This window comes from Protopterus annectens, chromosome 1.part1 (genome assembly GCF_019279795.1).
Source record: "Protopterus annectens isolate FY-2018-M chromosome 1.part1, PAN1.0, whole genome shotgun sequence".
NCBI lineage: Eukaryota > Metazoa > Chordata > Ceratodontiformes > Protopteridae > Protopterus > Protopterus annectens.
The window spans coordinates 1,288,539,345-1,288,560,774 of NC_056726.1; the positions used below are offsets into that span (position 1 = coordinate 1,288,539,345).

Consider the following 21,430-nt stretch of genomic DNA (forward strand, 5'->3'; position numbering starts at 1 on the left):
TCCTTTTCTATATCTACTTCCATATTGTCTGACCCACCTTCAATAAATGCACGCAGCATAAAGCACAAGTGTATTCATCCAGGAGTGACACTGTACAACCTGTATCTGCTAGACAGCTTGTTTCTTCAGTTCTTCCATGTGCGTATTTATAAATATGACACTTCTTATGATACATTTTTGTTTAAACCAACACATACAGTGCATATAAAAAGTTTATACACCCCTGTTAAAATGCCAGGTTTTTGTGATATAAAAAACTGAAACCACAATAAATAATTTCAAAACTTTTCCCACCTTTAATGTGACTTATAACCTGTACAATTCAGTTGAAAAACAAACAAATCTGTTAGGGGGAAAAATATAAAAAATAAAAAGCATACAATAAGCTGGTTGCATAAGTGTGCACACCCTTAAACTAATACTTTGTTGAAGCACCTTTTGATTTAATTACAGCTTTCAGTCTTCTTGGGTAGGAGTCTATCACGGTGGCACCTCTTGACTTGGCAATATTTGCCCACTCTTCCTTGCAAAAGCACTCCAAATCTGTCAGATTGTGAGGGCATCTCTTGTCCACAGCTCTCTTCAGGTCACCCCACAGATTTTCTATTGGATTTAGGTGTGGGCCCTGGCTGGGCCATTCCAAAACTTTAATTTTCTTCTGGTGAAGCCATTCTTTTGTTGATTTGGATGTATGTTTGGGGTCATTGTTGTGTTGAAAGGTGAAATTCTTCTTCATCTTCAGCTTTCTAGCAGACGCCTGAAGGTTTTGGGCCAAAAGTGACTGGTATTTGGAACTGTTCATAATTCCCTCCACCTAGACTAAAGCCCCAGTTCCAGCTGAAGAAAAGCAACCCCAAAGCATGATGCTGCCACCATCATGCTTCACCGTGGGGGTGGTGTTCTTTTGGTGATGCAAAGTGTTGTTTTTGCGCCAAACGTACCTTTTAGAATTGTGGCCAAAAAGTTCAACCGTGGTCTCATCAGACCATAACACATTTTCCCACATGCTTTTGGGAGACTTGATGTATTGTTTGGCAAATTTTAGCCCGGCCTGGATGTTTTTCTTTGTAAGAAAAGGCATCTGTCTTGCAACCCTACCCCATAGCCCAGACATATGGAGAATATGGGAGACTGTTGTCACATGTAGTACGCAACCAGTACTTTCCAGAAATTTCTGCAGCTCCTTCAATGTTGCTGTAGGTCTATTGGCAGCCTCCCTGACCAGTTTTCGTCTTGTCTTTTCATCAGTTTTGGAGGGACATCCAGCTCTTTGGAACATCACTGTTGTCCCATATTTTCTCCACTTTTTGATGACTGTCTTCACTGTGTTCCATGGTATATCCAATGCTGTGGAATTTTTTTTGTATCCTTCTCCCGGCTGATACCTTTCAAACATTAGATCCCTTTGATGCTTTGTAAGCTCTCTGCGAACCATGGCTTTTGCTGTAGCAGACAACTGGGTAAATGTCGGGAAACTTCTACTAGGGCAGCTGAACTTTATTTGGGGTTAATCAGAGTCTCTTTAATTGATGGCAGGTGTGTACCCAAGAAGACTGAATGCTGTAATTAAATCAAAGGGTGTTTCAACAAAGTATTAGTTTAAGGGTGTGCACACTTACTCAACCAGCTTATAGTAATTTTTTTTTTATTTTTTATATTTTACCCCCTAACAGATTTTTTGTTTTTTAATTGAATTGTACAGGTTGCAGGTCACATTAAAGGTGGGAAAAGTTTTGAAATGATTTATTGTGGTCTCATTTTTTTATATCAGAAAAACCTGGCATTTTAACAGGGGAGTGTACACTTTTTATACCCACTGTATCAACCTGACATGATACTGCCATGACAAAACATTTGCATTTTTAGGAGACTTTGCAAACTCTCTATTAAAAGCACATTTATTTATTTATTTATTTATTTATTTATTTATTTATTTATTGCATTTGTTAACCTGGAAAGTCCACTGGGCCTAGAAAGAGTCCATTTTCAGCCTGGGGAGAAAAGCTCCACATTATTACATAACAAGTGAAATATTTATACACAGAAGTAGGTTTGCTTGTGTCTTTTGGCTTTTCCCGGTTAGGGGTCGCCTCAGCGGAACTCCAGTCCGCTAATGATTGGCAGTAGATTTTTACATGCTGGCTTGCCGGGCCTAACGCACAACCTTCAACGAAGGAACGCCCATTCACGCATGTCGCCACATAGAAGAGACACTAACTGAAAATTGAACAGGCAACGTCTAACTGTGAAGCGACAACGCTACCGCAGCACCACCACCGCAGTCTATACACAGACCTAGGTATGTTGACATCATTTTTACATTCAAACAAGTAATAAAATTAATAGCAACAGCGGTAATAAGTAGTATAATGGTACAGTTTGTATTACTTCGAGATAATTAGAATAATCTTGCTGTAAAAAGTGTCTTCCCTAATATTTCCATAAATGCTACAATGTTTAATGCTGGGTCAATGATCACATTTTGTTAGAGATCAGTCTGTTTTATATATTTTTAGAATACATAAACCAAAAAAATATGTCTCATGGTACAACTGCCCTTTTCCAAACTAACAATATTCAGCCAGTCTACATAGCTATTCTGTATACCCAGGAATCTATTGATGTATAAACCGTTCCCTCCTATGCAAGTTACAATGTTCTGTTATTAATTGTCAATGCATATGATCTCAACTGTTTCTTAGGTCTCTGCAGTCACTTCAAATGATTTTTCAAATTTTAACCAGTGATACTAATTTATGCAACAGTCTATATATTTTGCACTCATTAAAATTAGCAGTTTTAGAACTGTTTTATCATTAGGAGTATCAGTTATATAATTTATTCCTATGCTCCTACCATGAGTTTTTCTTTCTTTCAATGTGTCAATAAAAGCATTAATATGTCCAACATTCACAGCCATTTTAAAACTGCATTCATGGATCAACAACATACATTCTTGTTTACTATTTAGGCCTTTGTGTCACACACAAGATAACATATAACTCATTTTTACATGCACCGACATGTAATAGATTCTTTGTTTGTATCAGCATGCACATATAAGGGTCTGTTTTTGACTCCCAACACTGGTTGCCCTTTTTCTCTTTCAAACTGTCATAAATCACATGAAATGTTTATCAACTAATTTGTTTGTATTAACATATCAAAATTACTTCATTTTGTATCTACATTATCTTTATTTCACCAGAAATTCACTTCACCACTTCTTCTGTTTAATATATAATCCTTAGCATGTCCCCTTTAATAAAGACAGGAACTAAACTGTCTTTAACTTGGTTAATTATACTCACAACAATATGTTAATTCTGACCATTTTAAATAACTGCCTCTATGCAGCTATTGACATTCTTGTATAGGGTGTCTGTGAACAGTTCTGCATAGGCAGCAGTGTTCTCAGGGTTTATGGGGGATTGAAATGTTGCCAGGTACTTAATAGCAGGATGTTAGCCTTAGAGTAGTTCCTCCAGGATTGTTAAGTGGAAAATCTTTAGTAAGGGCTTTAATGTTTTTTATAAAATGTGTGTTAAAGTGAGAAGCTGTTTCGGAGACATTAAATAATAAACATTAACACACATTAAATAATATACATTAACAATTACACATATATTTGCTAATTATATTGCATTCATACGAAATGAGGCAACTATTGCAGTATAAAAGAAACTTATGCATTAGTAGATGTTGAACATTAAGCATTTGAAAGGGTGTATTAGTGGGTTTGTCAGATAGATAGCAGGTAATGCCCCCGTACTACTAATGGACAGATGCAGCTCCTAAATACTTTATCACATGTATGGGTTCCCTCAAACTATCTATGGTATGATCCCAGTTATTCTCATTAGGTTTAATATGTAATTGTTGTCCATGGGATTGGGTGGCACAGTGGTGCAATAGTTAGCATTGTGACCTCAGAGCAAGAAGTTCTCTAGTACGATTCTCAGCTGGGGTACTTTCTGTGCGGAGTCTGCATGTAAGGCCCTGTTTTCATGTGAGTTTTCTTTAGGTGCTCTGGTTTCCTTCCACATTCTAAAGACATGCGTCTGGAGAATTTCTCCCTGGGCTTTTGCTGAAAATGGGCTCTGTCCCATTCGAACATTCCCGGTAAACAAATGTTAAATAAATAAATGGACATTGTTGACAAACTCAGGATGTTAGGTGCAAACCCGTCTGTCACCTGGTGGATAGCCAACTGGCTCACAGACAGGACCTAGGACATTAGAAGTGGGGATTCCACCTCTACAAAGAGGACAGTCCCAAGTGGAGTGCCTCAGGGATCAGTTCTTGAACCGCTCCTTTTTGGCATTTACTTCTCTGAAATCAAGGGCAATGTCAGTGGTCTCTGGCAGTCTAAATTTGCAGATGATTGCAAATTAGAAACTGTCATTGAATCCCACACTGACGCAAATGTTCTCCAGGAAGGGCTAACACAGACAAACAACTGGTGTCAGAGCCATGGACTAAAACTTAATGCCAAGAAATACTTAATAGTATCCTTCAGGAAGTCCTCCACCCCTGGTAACTATCATGCTGACAACACACCCCTTAGAGCTGACCCAGTAGTCAGAGACTAAGGGACACACATAGACAGTCATCTAGCCTTTGACTATCATGTGTCTACAGTACTGAAGAAATCATTCTATGTTGCACAACTTATAAACAAAGGTATGGCATCTAGGTTCAAGGAAGTCATTGTTCTACTGCATTTGGCATTCATTAGATCAGACCTAGTATTGAGTACAAAGCTCCCTTTGGTATGCACCTAACCAGGCATATCTAACAACTGGAATATCCACAAATGTTCCTCATTAAAAGAATACAGGGTATAAGTAAAATGTCCTATGTAGACTGCCTCAAGGCCCTATCACTATATTCTGTCTCCTACAGGCTGTTCAGGGGAGATCTATGCCTGGCATACAGGTTATTGTCAGACCCCACTCTGATGGATCTCCTGCATATCCACAAAACAAACAGCACCAGAATTAATCATTCTAAGGACTTAAACCTTGCCTGTGATATAAATAGGGCTTGCTGGACAGACAGGTATGTATCCTAGAGACTACCCTGTCCCTCTGGAACAAGATCCCCATCCATATGAAGCAGAGTTCCTCCCTAATCTAATTCAAGTGTAAGTTGGACAACTGAATGGGGAACAGGAAATTCATCCCTGGTTTAGCACCTATGTCTCTAATAGACTAAGGCAACCTGTAAATGGGTCATCTCCCAGGCCCCTGCTTGTAAATGTTTCATCTCCCAAGCCCCTGCTTACACTTATCAAGAGTACCAGAACATGTCAGAGATTTTGGAAGCATGGCTAGGCTTAAAAAGGCCCTTGTGGTCATCAGCCTAGTACACACCTATGAACCTATTAACCTATAAGTGAATTTTATAGTTGCCACTATTGAAATGTTTGTACACATTGCTATTCAAAATTTTTGCTGAATTATGTCCAAACTCTGGTATTTGTGTTACAGGATAACGTTATCCAAATCACAATAACGTAAACACTTTTGAAAGTTTTCTTTTTTTTCTCTTTTTTTTTCATAATATTCAGTAATAGCCCTCTTTCTATTGACATCATATCCATGCAAGTATCAGTTTACCATCTTGGTCATATTAGCATAACATTTTTACACATCGGCTGCATTGCAAATTCTTTTTTTTTGCCTTTTTCATCATTTTTTGTATAAATTCTGCTGCCTGCTTAAATTAGAGGTGACTATCATGCACTGGAGCCAGCTTTGCACCAGTCTGTTTTATGTGCATGCCTGCATATGCATGTGTGTGTGTGTGTGTGTGTGTGTGTGTGTGTGTGTGTGTGTGTGTGTGTGTGTGCGCACTTGAGTGAGTGCTTGCACACATTCATGTGTGCAACATAGCATTACACTGTTCAACACGTACTACATACTCACAGCCATAGCTGCAAAGCATGCTGCTTTACATGCTTTTCAGACATTCTAACACATGTCCATACCTGCACGTTTTTCAGCACACATACAGTGTGGTACTGAGGTAAAGACAAAGCCTATTAGAATCATTGCTTTCTGTGTGCTTTGATAGGCCATAAACTCCAAACTTATTTTTACACATTGCGTCCTATCTGTATTACCATGGTGGTACAGCGGTAGCGCTGTTACCTCACAGCAAGAGGTTCTCCCGTTCAATTCTCGGCGTGGCTTGGGAGTGCCTTCTGTGTGAAGTCTACATGTCCTCCCCGCGGTTGGGTAGTGTTCGAAAGATATGCGTGCATAAATGGGCGTGCCTTCATTGAAGGTTGAGCGTCGACCTGGCACCTCGACATTTCGTAAAAATCTACTGCCAATCATTAGCGGACCAGAGTTCCGCTGTGGTGACCCCTTACCGGGAAAAAGCTGAAAAGACAAACATTGCATCCTATCTGTATTCCAACTTCTCCAGAAGACAGTGATTCTCTCATTAGTAAATAGGACTGAATCTCAGCTGCATGAAGCCCTTAACTAACATCAGCGAGAATATAGCCTATGATACTGATTTAATCTGGAGTCATAATTACTGACCTCTTTGATACTGACAATTTTATAGAGGAGTGTACCCAAACAAATAACTGCTTTTGCTTATTTAAACTTTGGACTGCTTTGGCTATTTTTGTATCTTGTACATAACTTACTGTACTTCCAAAATGGTTCAAGATATTTTCATGAACTTTCCAGGGAATATTGTTGTCATAATTACCTGTAAAACTACAGTTGGGGCGTCTGCATCTTGAAGTTTAATGAAGAGCAATTAATGTCATTTGAATGGGTCTGCTACAAGTGCTTGAGTACCATTACCTCTCAGCACACTTCCCTGCTATCACTCACTCATTTTGGCAACTGCCCTAACTCCTGCCAACTGATTCCCATGCAGTAACGCTAAACTAATGATCCATCCCAGAACCCTGATCCTAACCCTAAAAACAACTCCTGTTCTATCTTTAAACCTAAAATCCCCTCCCCTCTCTAAGCCTAACTCTGAGCCAACTCCTGATTACTCCCTAAACCTAAAATACCCCTCCCTTCCCTAAACCTAACCTAGCACTAACCCCTGAATGCACTTTAAACTTAAAATCCCCCTTCCCTTCCCTAAATTTGTCCTAGTGCTAATTTCTGATTACACCCTAAACCTAAAATCCCCCTCTCCTCCCTAATCCTAACCCAGTGCTAATTCATAGTTCCTGCCTAAATCAAAAATCCCCCTCCATTTCCCTAAATATATGTTCAGTTCTGAGTACCTGCTAGGCCAGGAGAGGGACAGGGAAACCGCTGCTCCAGCTCGTGGCTGTGAGTTCGTAGACTTCAACCAGCTGGTGCTCGAGTTGCTGTAAGGGTCCCCATTTTAATGCCATAAAAAGTACACAGAACAAACAATAACACTCTTTTTTTCAGAAATGGATATCATTTTTCTGTCCAAAGTTAAAAAAAAAAATTGTACATTTATATTTTTAATACTTTTTTTTTTTTTTTTTTGGTATGAAAAGAATTAAATATTAGACTTTGGTTTCCGAATGACCTTTCAAAAGGCCATTTGGGTATGAATTTGACCCTGCCTTCAAATTAAAATATTTCTCTACTACTTGAAGATATTCTTACAAAATTTTCAGAACAAGACTAATGCATTGTCAGCTATACACTACACATTGCATCTTCTAATAGCAATTGCAACATAGACTGCAGAATCTTAAATGTTTGCATACTTACTGGAACTAGTGAAATATAGGTTCCCTATTAGAAGACTGAAGACGCATTCTTTTGAATGCGTTTTGGTCGAACTCAAAAGCCTGAAATGGCAAAATATCGAAATGGATGTTAAGCAAATTATTTCCCTGGGAAAGAATTCGCTTGACCACTTCGTTACTTTGCCGTTTTTGGCACTGTAGTGCGGTCATGGAATTGGTATATTTAAGTAGGGGGGTGTGGGGGGTGAAGCCCCCCACTTAATATAATGTTTAAAGTGTTTTTTTTTTGTTGGAACAGAGATTTTTTTTCCAAAGGAAAAAAATCACAGTTCTGACAGTTCGAAATTGTAAGCTTTCACTTACATAGGGTTGATTAATCACCGTTCGCTTTTTTAAGTGTTCAGTGATCTAATATAGACCCGAAATATGCATATGTTGCTGTTTCTTCTTCTTTAATGTACTGAAACCACACCATATGCTCTTGTCACAGCCCCCTACCTCATCCAAATGAATAACTCTTTTATGTTTGGACTCTTTTCTTAGATTCAAGTTATCTTTCTCTTCTGTGTCAGTCAGTTACCTCAGTCTGTCAGGTCTTCTCCAACACTTCCATGTCATATACCTCTCTTCACATTACATAATTCTGTCACCCTTTTCAATTTGTTTGCGCTCTTCCCTTCATTAGATATGGTTAGTCCAAATTATTTATTTAATTAACTCTTCCTACTTCCATAGCATGCAGTAAATTTGCCATATGTTTGCAAATAAAATTGTCCATCAAGTTAAAATATTATCATTTAAACAGAATCCAATACATTGGTACATGCACTGCATTCAGCAATAGCTAAGCAATAGCTAAGCACTGAAAAATATTGCAAAGCCTCTGTGCTTCAACAATGTTGAATCAAAATGAGTCTCAGTTTATGCTAACAAGAAGCATAACTCAAAGTTGATTAAACAAGATGATGCCCTGGAATTTATCCATGTACAAACCACCATAGACAAAGTCCCAAACCATATCATTAGTAAGCAGTAGGTCCCCCTCTATGTCCCTAGAATTCCATAGCTCATACCTGGACCTACTTGAGACATTCACCATTAAACCAAATACCCTACTCATGGGAGACTTTAGCTACCCCTCTATAGACTTGGAAACATACATTGCTTCATACTTGCAGGTACAGCGATTCTTAGACTTTATTAATACAAATACCTTTGACTAAATAGTAGTGCACCACCTGTATCACATCCTCACCAGTGACATTGGACCACAATGCTGTCTCCTTCAAAATAAAAATCAGTTTGGTAACCCCAGCAAACAGAAAGGAACTATTCCAAAGCAACCTACACACTAGATAGTTTGTCAAGGTTCATTGCCCTTCCCAACCCTGAGTTCACAACAACCTATGCAGAATTGTTCAGAGACCTTGTACAGCCATGTAAATGTCTATATGCAGACTGCTGTACCTACTAGAAGTAAGCCCAAAACAAACTCTAAAAACAAACCACACTGGTGAAAGCCTAACCTTAATAGCGTGTATAACAAAAGGGAAAATGTCATGGCTAAAATTAGTAAGAGCAATTCTCATAATGATAGAAGCTCTCTAATTAAAGTAAACAGGAAACTAAGAGGAATAATTGAGTCCAACAAGACCAATTACAAAGTCAAGGTAGCCTCACAGGCTAATGACAACCACAAGGCCTTCTACAGCTATGTTCAAAACCTCAAGGGCAGCACACATTAGTGTGCCAAACTGGTGGACAATGTTGCTACCTTCACTGAGTAGAGCAACTTAGTGAATTTACTGGGTGACAAATTCAGCTCAAACTTCAACCCCACTACCACTGGCACACCTATGAAATACCTACAAGTAGACCCCCCCCCAACTATTAACAGGGAGCAGGTCCTGGCTGTGCTTGCTAAGGCAAAATACACAGCCTCAGTTGGCTTTGACAGTCTCCTGGGATGACTCCCAAATAGCCTGACACAAAACCTATCAGGACCATTTGAATCACTTTTCAACTATAGCCTCAAAACATGTTTTGTTCCACAAGAGTGGTGGACTGCAACAGTTATCCCACTTCACAAGGGTGGACCATCAACTGACCCTGAAAACTACAGACCTATTAGTCTGACTAGTCTAACACACAAAGCCATGGAATGGATTATCATGGAAATGATAAACAAAGATATATGAAACATTCAAACAATGGACCCAACCCACTTTGGCTTTATCAAACTGGGTAGGTCATGCCTACTAAACCTGGTGGACTTCTTTGAGAAGTTCACTAAGCCAATGGATGAGGGGAAAATGGTGCATACCACCTATCTGGACCTGGCAAAAGCATTTGTACAATACTCTACTCAGTTATAGTTGAAAAACTCACCAAACTAGACAAAACCCCCTACATAACTCACTTTTTTGCCAGCTTGTGCACAGACAAGACCGAGGAAGTCAGGATTGGTGATACCACCACCACTAAGAAATCGGTCATCATTGAGGTGCCTCAGGGCTCCATGCTGGGATTCCTTCTGGTTGAAATCTACTTCTCTGAGGTAAAGAGTAATGTCAAGGGCCTTTGGCTGATGAAGTTCGATGATGACTACAAAATGGGAGCTATCAGAGATTCCTCCATGACGCAAACATCTTACAAGAGAGTCTAAAAGAGACAAATGACCGATGTCAAAGTCACAGATTAAAACTCGATGCCAATAAATGCATTATAGTGCCTTTTGGGAAAACTATCACCCAGGCTAATTACTCCATTGATAGGACACCCCCTAAGAGATGACCCAGTAGTCAGGGATCTTGGAACGCATATATATAGTAATCTGGCCTGAAGCCAAGGTAGTAAGAAAATCATTCTATGTCACCCAACTTATAAGTAAGGCCATGGCATCCAGGTCCAAGGAAGTCATAGTGCTAGTTTATTCAGCCCTTATCAGACCCATCATTGTGTAAAATATCTCCTTCAGCATGTACTTGACCAGACATATGCAACAGGCGGAACACCCACATAGATTTCTTACCAGGAGGATCCTGTTTATAAACACATTATCCTATACTGATTGCCTAAAGCCCTATCTCTATACACAGTCTCCTATATGTTATTGTGAGACGATCTATGTCTAGCATACAAGCCATCCTCAGATCCAGATCTGATGGACCTTTTGCACATCTGCAAAATGAATCATTAGATCCAAGGATTTAAATTTTGCTTGTCACATAAATAAGATGTGTTGGTGAGACAGATATGTGTCTCAGAGGATCCCCTTTATCTGGAATAGGCTTGCCATCCATGTGAAGCACAGTCCATCCCTAACCCCATTTAAGTGTAACCTTGACCAGTGGATGGGATATAGGAAATTCACCCTAGGTCTGGCCCCCATGTCTCTAATAAACAGAGGCAGACAGTAATGCTCAAACATATCGCCTTCACAAAACCTCTAGAAACATCATGACTAGCATACCATCTCCTAGGAAAAGCCCATGATACATAGGGATGCAGTTGGGTTGGATTGCACAGCTAAACTTATAAAGGCCCTGGTGGCCTAGTATATACCTATGAACCTATAAATTATATAGGTTCATAGGTAGGTACTAGGCTATTAGCCCTAGGGCCTATAAAAGCCTAGCCAAAAGGTACCCTGGCTTTCGCCACCCAAGAAAATTATTTTCCTGTGCCCCTGTCAAGCAGAGCCACAGAAGTGATATATAGATCTTTGGACTTCCAAGGTTACAAAGTTACACAAAGTGACCTATGGACTAATTTCGTAGTGCTGGTGCTGGTATTGGATGCTGAATACTGGAACTGCAATTATTTAGTGTATTACTAGTTGACTGTTCCAGTTATTTGCTTGTCTTCAAGGTTACAAAAACAATGATTTGATAGCGAAATGTAATGTATCCTCAGAAGATGCCCATAATTCTTTAAATAGGATGACAATGTGTTAACATTTGGCTCTAGATATTTCTCTGTTATTTGCTAACACTTTCCCAAGGGTCATTATCACCTGAGATAAGCCAACACGGAAGTTCAAATATTTTTTTTTTAATTGGATTTTGGGTAATGTAAAGAAAAGATTAACCCAGAGGTTGTTATGAATTAACTTGTCACACCCTTGTTCTAATATGATATACAGGTCAATTCCTCTGTTTAAAGGAGTACAACAGGTTTCTCTAATGTATTCCTCAACTTCACGGCCCTTTTCCTCCCTATTTACATTGTCCTCTGTAAAGCATCACAAATAAAGCATTTACAATTTTTATAATTCTCCTTACTTCTGTAACAGAAGCCTACTTTCTCATACTGTGATGGTTTCACTGACAGAATGATTCTCTCACGTTTGAATAAAGCTTGCTGGAGTCGCCCAATTACTGACATCATCGAGGCCAGGCAGTGCAAGTATTTTTTTTTTTAATCAGTTCCCTTCCCCCAAAGTGACATCACTACAGCCGACATCTGATTCTAACTAAAATAATAAGACCGACCCATTCTGTGATGTCATGGCTCCCTTGTCCTTCCCCCAGCCTGAGTGCTGTTCATTTTATTCAGTAGTAGTGTAGTAACACCGATGTTTGGAAACACAGAAATTTGGTATGCATACTTGTACATTCTGCTTAGGTGGTGTATCGCTTGCATACTTCTCTGTTGTATTTGCACCAGATACTGCTAGTGTGCAGTGCGAGAATAGAAAGATTAAAACATTACCCTGGTATCAGAGGTGGCAGTGCAACATATTCATAGTGGCTTAACATGAGAGTAGCTCTAAGCAAGCACCATATGAAACCTGAACAAGCACCTAGTATTATTCAGAGCAGCTTCCACACCTTAAGTCTGAAAATTAATTCACATACTCACATGAACAGGAGTAGCTGCATATTGATGGCTAAAGGTGTATGGGCATGTCGCGTGGTTACTACACTGCAAAACTGGTATGTAATGGTGGAGATATTTGGAAGGCATGAGCAAACACACCAATATATTAAAGCCATAGCACCAAATGAACTGAAGGCTGGCAAATAGATTTAGTAAGAGATTTTGTCCATGCACAAATATTTTAACAGTGATTCTTTGCAATGGCATCCATTATCTGATTCAAGGTAAGTTAACCTTGATGTCCTTTATTTAAAAAAAAAAATCAATAAAAAATTTACTTTGTTATAAGTGACTTCTGGACACAAGAAAAAGGAAGGGGAAAATATAGCAATGTGGTTTGTATGTACAAAGACAAATCCAGGGACACTGCAAAAGGTTTTTTTTGCAAACCAACCAGTGGAGTAAAAACATATGAAGGCAAGCACTGCATATCAACACACTTTGCACATGTAAATCTCAATTTTTAACAAGGTGGAAGCATGAAGTGATACCTTAACACTTAAATTAATAAAGATCTAAACTGGTTAATAGTATAAATGTTTCATTCTTTAGATCCTTGGTGCAAGACCTTACTGGATGTGATTGCAGTCAAGTAAGGCCATGGCTATAGTGCAGCAAAAAAATGTCCCCTCTAACAAAGGAAATGCCAGAGCAAACATTAAATTACATGAGTCAAGCACCCTGCTGAGATCTGCCAGTCAATGGAATTACCAAGTCAAATTACCCTCAGGACTTTGACAGCTAGGGAAGCTAAGTGTTATGGGGGAGGGGAGAAGTAAATGGACTGGAATTCATTGTCTCACAAATTAGTGCCATTTAAACTAAATTAGAAAAAAGGCAGCAGTAAACATCACTTTGAGTGTGTTCTGTGGCATTTGCACTGTTTCTGTTTTAAGTAGTCATCCAGCAACAGGGAATGTTACTTACACTGTTCTATTTTACTCAGTACTTTGTACGCATGCAACATCTATGAAATGACAGGAACTTTAGGCAAACGGAGGCCTGCATGATGTAACATTTTTGAGCCAAACAATGATTTCTGGGATACTGGATGGCAACCTGATTTATCCAAACCACGTCAATATGCCAGCCTCCAGGTGGTCAGAGTCTGGAATTACATATAAAAATATTTAAAATCCTGTAAATACTCCCATAATGCTGTTAAAGTGTAGGAAACATCATGCCATGATGTTTTAAACATGTTTTTTGAGTCTGTGGGTGCGGTACTCCTTTAACAAAGTACATGTCTGTCTGGACTCGTCTCATAGTGTTTCCTTATAATTACATGCCGTCCACCATGTTGTTCAATGGGTTAAAGCACATACATTTATAGCTAATATCTGATACAACAGTTATATTCTCACCTTTAACAGCTGATTTTTTAACCATTAGTTTGTTCACTTAACTCTTTCAAAGCCAGCCATTCTTTTCTTAATATGTCATGTAAAGCCACTATCTGAACCCCCAAAAAGAGTTAAGTGTTTTGCTATTATTTTTTCACTAATAAATGAAACATATTGGTGTTATTTCTAAATTCAGGAATAAATGTAATATCACTCTTTGGGCCAGAATCAGTGACAGTTTACCTGTCACAGTCAATTATTCTACCAAGTTTTCTGGTCTCTTAGCAAAAAAATATTTTAGATCTGATTTCCAGACAATTTAAGATATATACAAATGTATAAAAGCTATAAAATGAAATGCTAGCAACTTTCATTCAACGGTGTAACTACATTATCAGAAAGAGCCTCCTTCACTAAATCCACAGTATTCAAGCCACACCTTACAGTTCTTATTACACAGGAAATGACATTTGTGTTGCTATAAGTTAAAAACATTTTAAAATGAAATTCAAAAATCTTTCAAAGAGGTCCTATAAAGAGCGGTCTTGACCATAAGCACCAAGGAGGATTAGTTCCAATTCTAAGTTCCTACTAGCACACTAACAGTAACATTAAGTAAGAGAAAGGAGGTGGAATTTAGTCTCAGAATGAATTTGAACAATCCATAATGAAATTGTACTGTTTACATGAAGAGTGGTGATGACTGTCTCTTGCACAAATTATTAGAAATTATATAAAGTTCACTGTACAACAGAGTCAGTCCCTGGTGCGGACAGCCCCCCCACCTGTTCTTGTATCAGTGCACTCCTCTCAAAACAATTTTATAGCCAGGGACTAGTGCTTGTTGTATTTTTGGAAACAGTGAAGATACAACCCATGTCTTGATATTCAAGTTGTTACTTTTTTATAATTCCACAGCATTTCTAATGTCATTTCACAACAAACATGTACAGTTTTTCTTTTTTTCACAAGAGCCATATATATGTGTGTATTCATCCATCCATAACCCCTTTTTCCTATTTTTGCACTTGGGGTCGGGGTGTCTCTTCAACACTGACAATCAACTAAAAAGATTTACATTGCCAGGTGGTGAGCCCTGCCACAGTAGTTCATACACATCACACATTTGCAGGCACAGCTATGACCAATTTAGACTGTCCAGTCCACCTACTGCATGTCTTTTGAATGTGGGAAGAAACCAGAGCACCTGGAGGAAACCAACGTGAACACAGAGAAGACATGCAGACTTCGCACAAAAGCACCCCAGCCAAGAATCAAAATAGGGAACCTCTTGCTGTGACATGACAACATTATCACTGCACCAATTTATTTATTTACTTACACTGTTAACAGGGATATAGCACTAATCCCACTGGACCAATTTCAGTCTCAGCCCAGACTGAACAAATGTCAAGTGGAAAAAATAAAAATAATTTATACAATAAAAGAACACACTAAACAACATGGAATAGTTAATATATAATAGAAAAAATGTTTAAAAAGGTAGTCAACAGAAACCACTATATACAAAACTTACATCAGTTAGAGTAGCGACATGTTAAAATTTAGAGAAGAGATGCTATAGGAAAAGTGAGTGGAGATTAGAGAGAGAGAGAGTATGTTATGTAAAATGAAGCAGAGCATTTACAAGCAGCTTGCGCTGTGAAATGTTCCTTAAGCTGTGTCCAAAAGGAGGAGGAGTTAAGACAGGTGTTTAAGATTTGAGGGAAGATCCTTTCAGAGCTTTGGTCCAAGCAAAGAAAAGGAGTGGCCAGAACACTAAAATCTGGTTATAGATGCTTGCAAGAGAGGACCTGAGTGGCTATGATATCTAACGTTATATGATGGAGGCTGTCTAAATAAACTAGAGGAAAAAAGGCAGGAGTTTTATTTCAGGAGACAGAAAAGTTGGGAGCCAAGGAGTAGATTGGTTTGTTGCTGAACTGGCAGGTATTTGGCTTTGGGTAGTATAAAACAGTCGTGTTCATACTTTGGGAAAGGGTAATGAAGTGGCAGATGGAGCTGGAGATTTTTTGGATGGTGGTAGAGTATCTTTTGGAGGCCGATGCTACAAGAGGTGGGCAGTACTCAAGTTGGGTGAGAAGAATCCCTTTGCCAATAGCATTTCTTATTGGATGAGAGAGGAAAGAGGAGATTTTGTTGGCCCGGAAGAGTAGGGAGTTTATCTTTTTCTGGGTGTCTCTTGATGATCATGGAAGTTAAGCCAGGTATCAAGCCAAACTGCTAGGTATCTGAAGGTGTTAAGCTGCTAAATGCATTGTTAGGGGTAAGTGAGTCAGGGTTCTTTTGCATTTTAATTGGAGTTCTGAAGAGCACAGTTTTAGTTTTTGAGGAGTTAAGTAATTGTTTTTTTGCTACTGAGTCAGTTAATGAGGAAGAGGAAAAAGTTTTGCAGATCATGCTGAATTGAGTAGGTTGTGTGGTTGGAGAGGAAGATAATCGTATCATTGGCATATAGTAAGATTGGAAGATGGGGAAAGTCAAGTGTAAGCTTATTTATAAAAATGGAGAAAAGGAGAAGGACCAGAGTGGAGCCTTAAGAGACTCCTTTAAGTAAAGGAGTGGTAGCTGATGTACTGTTATTAAAATTATTGAGAAGTATCAGTTTGATAGGTAAATTTGGAACCAAGGAATGATGCCAGGACTAATCCCAATGTCCGTGATTTGATTAAATAGGATTGGATGGTCATCCAGTTCAAAGGCTTTGGTAAGATCTATAAATATGGCTCCATAAAGGAGGCTTTTGTCCATAGCTTAAAGGGAGTGATCAGTGAAGATCCAAACTGCAGTGGAAGTGCAGTGGCCAGACCAGAAACCATGTTGCTTAGAAGAGAGAAGGCACTATAGACTTATTTAGTTTAAGAACTGATTATAGACTAGTTTTTCAAAGATTTTTCCAAGGGTAGAGATGACAGAGATGGGAAGGTAATCACTAGGTAGCTTGGGGTTGGATTGTTTGGGTGGAGGTATTATTTTTCTGTTTTCCATATATTGGGCACACAGTTTTTAATTAAGCATAGGTTGTTGATATGTAGCAGAGGAGTAACAATGTACTCCCTATGTTGGAATATGAACCAGATGGAGAGGGTCTCGATTCCTGCAGGCAATTCAAGTTTTAGGTTTTCAAGGAGAGGTGTAATATCTTTGGTTATGATCTTTTAAAAGTAGAAGAGGGGAATATAAGGGGGAGGCGAGGGAGGGGTTGAGTGAGACAATGAAGTATGTGAGATGACAGAGAGGAAGAAGATTGAGCATTGGGAGGAGTTTTATGACCTGCAAACTGGTTGACCTCTGCCCAGAATTGTTTAGAAGGGTGACAAAAGTTTGACTGATATATTCTCATATGATAGTACTTATGACATCTAATTACTTGCTTTGACAGGTTTCTGAGGAGGGTGTAGTGTTGTCTGATAGAAGGAGTTGGGTCAGACTTCCAGGAGTACCATGCTTTGTCTCTGAGAGGTAGGAGGGTTTTGAGGTCATAAGTGAGCCAGGTGTTTTTCTTGGGTTTGTACAGGCTTGTGACTATAGGAAGGAATGAGCCTTGTAGGTTACAGGGACATTGTGTGCACAACTGAGCAGTATTGTTAGGGTCAGAGGAGGAGAGTATACAGTCCCAGTTAAGAGAGGATATATATATTTTTAGTTTGGTAATGTTTACTTGAAATTTATGGCAGAATGTAATTAGTTTTGTGGGGACATTTTGAAATCAAGATGGATGTTGAAGCTTATATGACAGTGATCACTTAGGCTGGTAGGATGGATAGAGTTATGAGAAGTAAGTGAGGGGTTGTCTGTGATTATTAAATCAAGCAGTGAAAGATGTGATGAGGAAGGACTGGTCTGCTGGATTCAGAGACAAATTGTCAGAGATTAAGCACATTGAGAAGTTCAAGTATGCAGTTTTATGAGAAGCCAAGGAGGTTGAGGTTAACCTCACCAAGAAGAATAAGATTTTTGATGATGCAGGCAGAGGACGTTAAGACCTTGAATAGATTATTAAGCTTTTGTAATGAAGCAGAAGGAGAGAGATATGTTACAGATAGAAGAATTGGGGAGCTAAATGGAGAAAACCCATTTGGAGGCATTAATTTGAGCAATTAGTAGTATGCTGATGTCTGACTTGAAAATTAGGAAAGTTCCTCTTCCTTGCCTTAATCCTGGCCTGGCATCAAGTCTGGGAAGATGTGGTGTATGAAGAGATCTTGTGCCTTAAGCTTGGATTCTGTGATGACAATGATTTGGGGATTGTGAATAGAGATAAGAGAGCTTACTCTGTCTGTTTTATTTTGAATGCTTTGTATATTAATATGGAAGCAGGACAAGGTGTGTGGGCTTGAATCTGACTCGATGTTGATACATAAAAGTAAGAGGAGGACTATGAGTGTGAACTTCAGAGGTATTTGAGAAGTTTTAGGGGGCATTTGATGGTAGATGGATGCCAGTTGTAGTGGCAGAATTGTGTATGAGGAATCTACAGGATAGCAGTGGTGTGTAGAGGGGTTGATAGTAATACTGAAGAGTAGAGTGAAGAGGAAGTTGTAGAGAGTATAATGACTTTAGAGTAAATGATGTTGAAATGCATTTGCTTGAGGTGAAGAGGTTTGAGAGTGTTGAGTTCTTGCCTCTTGGATGAGCTGGTCGGTAGTAGGAAAAAGCTGAATATGAGGAAAGACATTTAATTTGACATTTTTTCAACAATAAATATAATGGTATATAACAATTCAGTATATGTTCCAGTTATGGAGGAAAATAGGATGTGTCTTTAAGTGGGAAGACTATGGTGGCGAACAGTCTGAATAAATGAACAAGTCTTGGGAGTGGCTGTGGAGCAAAGTAGGCAGAGAAAGACACTGAGCATTACTGAATCAGTGTGCACATGCTCAGAAAACCCAGGGCTGGTCAGTTACCACCTCTCTTGTAGCCAGGTAAAAAGAATTCATATAATAAAAAAAGAGGGCATAATTCATGTGTGTTAGACTATAGTACTGTTCAGCTTTCAGAAACAATGGCTATAATAAAATATCAAGCAGTGTGTGTGGTAAAAATGGAAAAAGAGTATTAACAAGGCACTTAAGCAATTCCCACACTCATACAGACCATGAAAAATGTTTTTTTAGACTTTCAATATTTAAAGTAGCTAGCTGTAAAAGAATGTAAAAATATGCCTTTGTTTTTTTTTTGTTTTTTTTTTTTAAGGGAATTTGTTTGTTTGAAAGAAGCCTGTTAATAAAGGAGATAGGGGAGTAGACGCCTTGTTAAAAACTATGTAGCAGAGCCAAACACACTTCAGGCAAAGTTGCATATCAAATCTCAGTCCTTAAATAAGTAGATGCAGGAGATGCTTCCCCAAGCAGAAGTACAGAGATGATGGATAGGCACCGGGGAGATGGGATGCAGATCTCTTTAACCAACAAGTTTACTCAGAGCAGAAGGAAGTCTGTAGCCTTGTTAAAAAGTTGTAGCAGAGCCAAGGAGACTTCAGGTGAAGTTGCAGATCAGATCTTAGTCATTAAAGAAATAGATGCAGGAGATGCTTCACAGAAGGGATGTAGACAGATATAGGATAGCCACCAGAAAGGTGAGATGCAGAACTCTTTTCCCAACAAGTTTACTCAGAGCTGAAAGCAGAATGTAATCCTGACCTACTGGACTGTGGGAATTAGTAAAGTGACACAGATGACTGTATACATAATACATAAAATCATAAATATGTTTTGCTTTTATAACATAAAAAAATAAAATCACTATTTATTTATACCTGAAAGTGATTTTATTTACATATGAAATGTGAATACCATAAAATAGACAAAGGGAAAGCATTACTTGAAATTGTGACATAGTACTGATAAATTCAACATCCAGCTAGTTGACTGCCTATGCATCTAAATGAATAATCTAACTACAGATTCTAACTGAAATTCCAGATTACATGTCCAAAATCTACAGTGGAAAAGATCAGACTGAGATATATGACTTTATCTGGGGTTCTACCAAAAACTAACCCTCAGAGCATACCTTTAGAACATTCTTGTACCACATTACACCATTGCCAGCAGCAGCATATAACTTCTATGTCACAGTTTTCTTATACATACAGCTAGCATCCTGCAGCTGTCCCAGTCCTCATTGTCTATTTCCCCCCTGCAAGACATCCCACGCCTTCTTAAATGAGTCTGTTCCACTCACATGCCCCACAATGGTAGCCTATTTTATGTACTTCACTACTGTCTCCATTAAGTAATACTTCCTAGTTCATAAACTATTTCACAATTTTTTTATATGCTGACCCATGTGCTCCCCATACTTCCTTATAGTCACTATCCTCTCTCAGAACACTTTAAAAAATACATGTATCAATTTCATATCACCATTTCTAACCTATCCCCCAAAATGTACTCTTAAAGATCCCCATTTTTTCTATGTCAGTTTTTTCTCCATTCCCCTTTCCACTGTCATTGACTTTCTTTGAACTCATTTCAATGCTACTACTAATGTAGTCTCCAGAAATTAGACAAATGTAGCTTCACATGTCACAGAGTAGTACTGCTTTCAGAGAGAATTTGCCTGTATTTGATCCACCCTATTCTCCATTCTTTGATATGTCTATCTTGGCTAAGAAACAGAACCCTTGAAAATCAGTTTATCTTATCCAGACTCATGATAACCCAGTCATGGAATTTTGGTAAACACAATTAACCATCTGCTGACTAATCACATTGTATTTTGTAATCTATAGATCATGTCGCTTTTCTCTCGCTGTCTTTCTTTTTCTCTGTCTCTCTCTCTCTCTCTGTTCGTTAGAACATTTGTTTGTAGACCAAGGTTGTACATGACACTACTAATTTTCTTGTATTCAGATTTTATTTGCAAACAGTATTGTAAGTTACCTGGTCTTATTGTAACACCTCTGTGTGCAATTTGTCTATTATTTTATATAGATGTTATATTGTACTGATGTGCCTCTGGCCTGGGCTGTGACTGAAAGGGGTCTTTTAGACCACTTCACTTAGTTATCAAAGGACATAAATGAATTTGATCAACTTTGGTTAAAATGATCTTTTCAACAAAGACTTATTTTGATTAATATCCTTGATCCCCATTTTCTTCCAAATATACAGCTTCTTTCTCTTCCTGTTAGTATACCTTTTGTTTACCTGTAAATGAAAATAGGCTAGCATCTCTGCAGTTATGTCTTGCATCCTTACTCCTTGTTTTGTGAAGTTTTACTTTTTTTTTATTTTACATATTTGTTGGCCAGATAAGTCTGGTGGACACAAATGTCCTTTTTCAGGGGCAACACGGTACCACCATCTGGTTCATAGGTTGGTACTAGACAAATCAAGCCTAGCCACACATATCAAAGTAATTTGGATCAGGAATGTTATGGGCAGCTATATCCAGGTGGGCAGGTTAGTAGGGAGGTAACTATAGGGGGTTTTAGGTCGGTATTACTTCGGATAATACTTTTCTT

General features: G+C 38.6%; 1 long non-coding RNA gene across 1 annotated transcript in view; it reads right to left on the reverse strand.

Moving 5' to 3' along the window:
- Positions 1 to 6,688: 6,688 nt before the first annotated feature.
- The window catches only part of LOC122810035, a 454,948-nt gene continuing 440,206 nt past the window's right edge, over positions 6,689 to 21,430 (reverse strand). The window contains exon 4 of the long non-coding RNA XR_006366041.1: positions 6,689 to 6,699. This is a non-coding gene — a long non-coding RNA (uncharacterized LOC122810035). The remainder of the gene's footprint in view (positions 6,700 to 21,430) is intronic.